Raw genomic sequence first — 6,000 nt, 5'->3', positions numbered from 1 at the left:
ACACCGACTGGGACAGACGCTCTGAGGCTGAGTTGAAGTGGCAGCTTCCCCACAGGAGTGCCGTGGTGCCCGGGGCTGGGCTCCGTTGCGGATGCAGTGCCCGGGCGCTGTCAGTCACCGTGGGATCCCGGGGCAGGCCTCCAGGGTCCGGGGATTGCCGCAGGGCTCCGAGCCCCGGGGTCCCGAATGCAGGAGGAGAGGAGCAGTCCCAGACACCCTCCTTGTGTGGGTTGTGTGCATGCCCGCCTGCCTGCTTTTCCCTGTGGTGGTCTCTCCTGGAACCCGAGGGCACGTGCGCTCCCTATTTTCGCCGTTTTGTCCAGCTCTTTTGGTGCTGGGGGCGGGGCCACCGAGGCAGGCGGGAAGGGAGGGCGCCTGGCGCTCCTGGGAGATGAAAGGGGGGCGGGGAGGGGTCGCGGTGCTGTCCAGCGGAGACAGATCTTTCCGGTGGGTGGGGCGGGTGGCCTTCCCCTTGGTCCGGTGTCCGGCGACACCCCGAGTCTCTGTCTCGGGGCCCAGGTGCAGGCAGAGCGATAGTCGTCCCCTGGGCTGGGTCCCGAGGTGCCAAGGAGGTCCTTGGCTGGAGAAAGCCGCCCAAGGCCTAGGCAGGCCTGCGCATGCAGACAAACCAGGGCTTGGGCGTTGGGGGCGGGACGAAAGGCTAGTGGCAGAGTGCTTGCGGGAGGGAAGGGGACTAAGAAGGGGGTGCGGGGAGGGGGGGAGCCCGGGCCGAAGGGCCTGGCGTGGGTCCGATGCAGCGAGATTGTAGTGCTGTGTGGCGCCACCCATTCCTCTCCCCCTAACCCTCCAGCCTCCCAAGCGACACCCCTGGCGTGGGTTTATTAGGCGCGCTGGGCCACTCCCGAAGGACGAGGGGCGGGGCGGCCGCCAAAGGAGTGCCGGGCCAAAGCCTAGGGCACCCGGTATTCCGGGGCGGACCCCATCCAAGTACTAACCAGGCCCGACCCTGCTTCGCCTCCCAGATCAGAGGAGATCGGGCGCGTTCAAGCCGCTGTGGCCATAGACGCTGGGAGTAGGCTCCCGGCGCCACAAGATCGGCGGACGGCCCTGTATGGTGAGCGCGTACCAGGCTGCCGGGCTGCTCCCATCCGGAGCATCTCCCCACTGGCCGGCTCCGCCAGGGCCCCGCCTCCCGCCTGCTCCCTGCCTCCTGCAAACGTCGCCTGGGTGGATTTCCTTTTACTCGTTGCCCGCAGCGAGGCCCCTTAGCGCCATAGGTGGCTCCACGGGACCGCTACCTCTTCCCAGGAGGTGGCAGAAGACAGACAGACAGGGGTTGGGAGATTGGGAGGAGGGGGGACGGACGCACTGGATGGGACACCGACTGGGACAGACGCTCTGAGGCTGAGTTGAAGTGGCAGCTTCCCCACCGGAGTGCGGTGGTGCCCGGGGCTGGGCTCCGTTGCGGATGCAGTGCCCCGGCGATGTCAGTCACCGTGGGATACCGGGGCAGGCCTCCAGGGTCCGCGGATTGCCGCCGGGCTCCGAGCCCCGGGGTCCCGCATGCGGGAGGAGAGGAGCAGTCCCAGACACCCTCCTTCTGTGGGTTGTGAGCATGCCCGCCTGCCTGCTTTTCCCTGTGGTGGACTCTCCTGGAACCCGAGGGCACGTGCGCTCCCTATTTTCGCCCTTTTGTCCAGCTCTTTTGGTGCTGGTGGCGGGGTCACCGAGGCAGGCGGGAAGGGAGGGCGCCTGGCGCTCCTGGGAGATGAAAGGGGGGCGGGGAGGGGTCGCGGTGCTGTCCAGCGGAGACAGATCTTTCCGGTGGGGTGGGGCGGGTGGCCTTCCCCTTGGTCCGGTGTCCGGCGACACCCCGAGTCTCTGTCTCGGGGCCCAGGTGCAGGCAGAGCGATAGTCGTCCCCTGGGCTGGGTCCCGATGTGCCAAGCACGTCCTTGGCTGGAGAAAGCCGCCCAAGGCCTAGGCAGGCCTGCGCCTGCAGGCAGACAGGGGCTTGGGCGTTGGGGTGGGACCAAAGGCTGCTGGCAGAGGGCTTGCGGGAGGGAAGGGGACTAAGAAGGGGGTGCCGGAGGGCGGGGGAGCCCGGGCCGAAGGGCGTGGCCTGGGGCCCATGCAGGAGATTGTAGTGCTGTGTGGCGCCACCCATTCCTCTCCCCCTAACCCTCCAGCCTCCCAAGCGCCACCCCTGGCGTGGGTTTATTAGGCGCGCTGGGCCACTCCCTAAGGACTAGGGACAGGGCGGCCGCCAAAGGAGTGGCGGGCCAAAGCCTAGGGCACCCATTATTCCGGGGCGGACCCCATCCACGTACTAACCAGGCCCGACCCTGCTTCGCTTCCCAGATCAGAGGAGATCGGGCGCGTTCAAGCCGCTGTGGCCATAGACGCTGGGAGCAGGCTCCTGGCGCCACAAGATCGGCGGACCGCCCTGTATGGTGAGCGCGAACCAGGCTGCCGGGCTGCTCCCATCCGGAGCATCTCCCCGCTGGCCGGCTCCGCCAGGGCCCCGCCTCCCGCCTGCTCCCTGCCTCCTCCAAATGTCGCCTGGGTGGACTTCCTTTTACTCCTTGCCCGCAGCGAGGCCCCTTAGCGCCATCTGTGGCTCCACGGGGCCTCTACCACTTCCCTGGAGGAGGCAGAAGACAGACAGACAGGGGTTGGGACTTGGAGAGGAGGGGAGACTGACACACAGGATGGGACACCGACTGGGACAGAGGCACTGAGGCTGAGTTGAAGTGGCAGCTTCCCCACAGGAGTGCCGTGGTGGCCGGGGCTGGGCTCCGTTGCGGATGCAGTGCCCGGGCGCTGTCAGTCACCGTGGGATCCCGGGGCAGGCCTCCAGGGTCCGGGGATTGCCGCCGGGCTCCGAGCCCGCCCGGGGTCTCGCATGCGGGAGGAGAGGGGCAGCCCCAGGCACCCTCCTGGTGTGGGTTGTGTGCATGCCCGCCTGCCTGCTTTTCCCTGTGGTGGTCTCTCCTGGAACCCGAGGGCACGTGCGCTCCCTATTTTCGCCGTTTTGTCCAGCTCTTTTGGTGCTGGGGGCGGGGCCACCGAGGCAGGCGGGAAGGGAGGGCGCCTGGCGCTCCTGGGAGATGAAAGGGGGGCGGGGAGGGGTCGCGGTGCTGTCCAGCGGAGACAGATCTTTCCGGTGGGGTGGGGCGGGTGGCCTTCCCCTTGGTCCGGTGTCCGGCGACACCCCGAGTCTCTGTCTCGGGGCCCAGGTGCAGGCAGAGCGATAGTCGTCCCCTGGGCTGGGTCCCGATGTGCCAAGCACGTCCTTGGCTGGAGAAAGCCGCCCAAGGCCTAGGCAGGCCTGCGCCTGCAGGCAGACAGGGGCTTGGGCGTTGGGGTGGGACCAAAGGCTGCTGGCAGAGGGCTTGCGGGAGGGAAGGGGACTAAGAAGGGGGTGCCGGAGGGCGGGGGAGCCCGGGCCGAAGGGCGTGGCCTGGGGCCCATGCAGGAGATTGTAGTGCTGTGTGGCGCCACCCATTCCTCTCCCCCTAACCCTCCAGCCTCCCAAGCGCCACCCCTGGCGTGGGTTTATTAGGCGCGCTGGGCCACTCCCTAAGGACTAGGGACAGGGCGGCCGCCAAAGGAGTGGCGGGCCAAAGCCTAGGGCACCCATTATTCCGGGGCGGACCCCATCCACGTACTAACCAGGCCCGACCCTGCTTCGCTTCCCAGATCAGAGGAGATCGGGCGCGTTCAAGCCGCTGAGGCCATAGACGCTGGGAGCAGGCTCCTGGCGCCACAAGATCGGCGGACCGCCTGTATGGTGAGCGCGAACCAGGCTGCCAGGCTGCTCCCATCCGGAGCATCTCCCCGCTGGCCGGCTCCGCCAGGGCCCCGCCTCTCGACTGCTCCCCACCTCCTGCAAACGTCGCCTGGGTGGACTTCCTTTTACTCCTTGCCCGCAGCGCGGCCCCTTAGCGCAATCTGTGGCTGCACGGGGCCGCTACCCCTTCCCTGGAGGTGGCAGAAGACAGACAGACAGGGGTTGGGAGTTGGGGAGGAGGGGGGACGGACACACTGGATGGGACACCGACTGGGACAGACGCTCTGAGGCTGAGTTGAAGTGGCAGCTTCCCCACAGGAGTGCCGTGGTGCCCGGGGCTGGGCTCCGTTGCGGATGCAGTGCCCGGGCGCTGTCAGTCACCGTGGGACCCCGGGGCAGGCTTCCAGGGTCCGCGGATTGCAGCCGGGCTCCGATCCCCGGGGTCCCGAATGCGGGAGGAGAGGAGCAGCCCCAGACACCCTCCTTGTGTGGGTTGTGTGCATGCCCGCCTGCCTGCTTTTCCCTGTGGTGGTCTCTCCTGGAACCCGAGGGCACGTGCGCTCCCTATTTTCGCCGTTTTGTCCAGCTCTTTTGGTGCTGGAGGCGGGGCCTCCGAGGCAGGCGGGAAGGGAGGGCGCCTGGCGCTCCTGGGAGATGAAAGGGGGGCGGAGAGGGGTCGCGGTGCTGTCCAGCGGAGACAGATCTTTCCGGTGGGGTGGGGCGGGTGGCCTTCCCCTTGGTCCGGTGTACGGCGACGCCCCGAGTCTCTGTCTCCGGGCCCAGGTGCAGGCAGAGCGATAGTCGTCCCCTGGGCTGGGTCCCGAGGTGCCAAGGACGTCCTTGGCTGGAGAAAGCCGCCCAAGTCCGAGGCAGGCCTGCGCCTGCAGACAGACCTGGGCTTGGGCGTTGGGGGCGGGATGAAAGGCTGCTGGCAGAGGGCTTGCGGGAGGGAAGGGGACTAAGAAGGGGGTGCCGGAGGGCGGGGGAGCCCGGGCCGAAGGGCGTGGCCTGGGGCCCATGCAGGAGATTGTAGTGCTGTGTGGCGCCACCCATTCCTCTCCCCCTGCCCTCCAGCCTCCCAAGCGCCACCCCTGGAGTGGGTTTATTAGGCGCGCTGGGCCACTCCCTAAGGACTAGGGACAGGGCGGCCGCCAAAGGAGTGGCGGGCCAAAGCCTAGGGCACCCGGTATTCCGGGGCGGACCCCATCCAAGTACTAACCAGGCCCGACCCTGCTCCGCTTCCCAGATCAGAGGAGATCGGGCGCGTTCAAGCCGCTGTGGCCATAGACGCTGGGAGTAGGCTCCTGGCGCCACAAGATCGGCGGACCGCCCTGTATGGTGAGCGCGAACCAGGCTGCTGGGCTGCTCCCATCTGGAGCATCTCCCCGCTGGCCGGCTCCGCCAGGGCCCCGCCTCCCGCCTGCTCCCCGCCTCCTGCAAACGTTGCCTGGGTGGACTGCCTTTTACTCCTTGCCCGCAGCGAGGCCCCTTAGCGCCATCTGTGGCTCCACGGGCCGCTACCCCTTCCCTGGAGGTGGCAAAAGACAGACAGACATGTGCTGGGAGTTGGGGAGGAGGGGAGACGGACGCACAGAATGGGACACCGACTGGGACAGAGGCACTGAGGCTGAGTTGAAGTGGCAGCTTCCCCACAGGAGTGCCCTGGTGCCCGGGGCTGGGCTTTGTTACGGAGGCAGTGCCCGGGTGCTGTCAGTCACCGTGGGACCCCGGGGCAGGCCTCCAGGGTCCGCGGATTGTAGCCGGGCTCCGAGCCCCGGGGTCCCGCATGCGGGAGGAGAGGGGCAGCCCCAGACACCCTCCTTGTGTGGGTTGTGTGCATGCCCGCCTGCCTGCTTTTCCCTGTGGTGGTCTCTCCTGGAACGCGAGGGCACGTGCGCTCCCTATTTTCGCCGTTTCGTCCAGCTCTTTTGGTGCTGGGGGCGGGGCCACGGAGGCAGGCGGGAAGGGAGGGCGCCTGGCGCTCCTGGGAGATGAAAGGGGGGCGGGGAGGGGTCGCGGTGCTGTCCAGCGGAGACAGATCTTTCCGGTGGGGTGGGGCGGGTGGCCTTCCCCTTGGTCCGGTGTCCGGCGACACCCCGAGTCTCTGTCTCGGGGCCCAGGTGCAGGCAGAGCGATAGTCGTCCCCTGGGCTGGGTCCCGAGGTGCCAAGGACGTCCTTGGCTGGAGAAAGCCGCCCAAGTCCGAGGCAGGCCTGCGCATGCAGACAAACCAGGGCTTGGTCGTTGG

This window comes from Rhinolophus hipposideros (assembly GCF_964194185.1).
Source record: "Rhinolophus hipposideros genome assembly, contig: HAP1_SCAFFOLD_30, whole genome shotgun sequence".
Classification (NCBI taxonomy): domain Eukaryota; kingdom Metazoa; phylum Chordata; class Mammalia; order Chiroptera; family Rhinolophidae; genus Rhinolophus; species Rhinolophus hipposideros.
Note: the sequence above shows the minus strand (reverse complement) of the source record.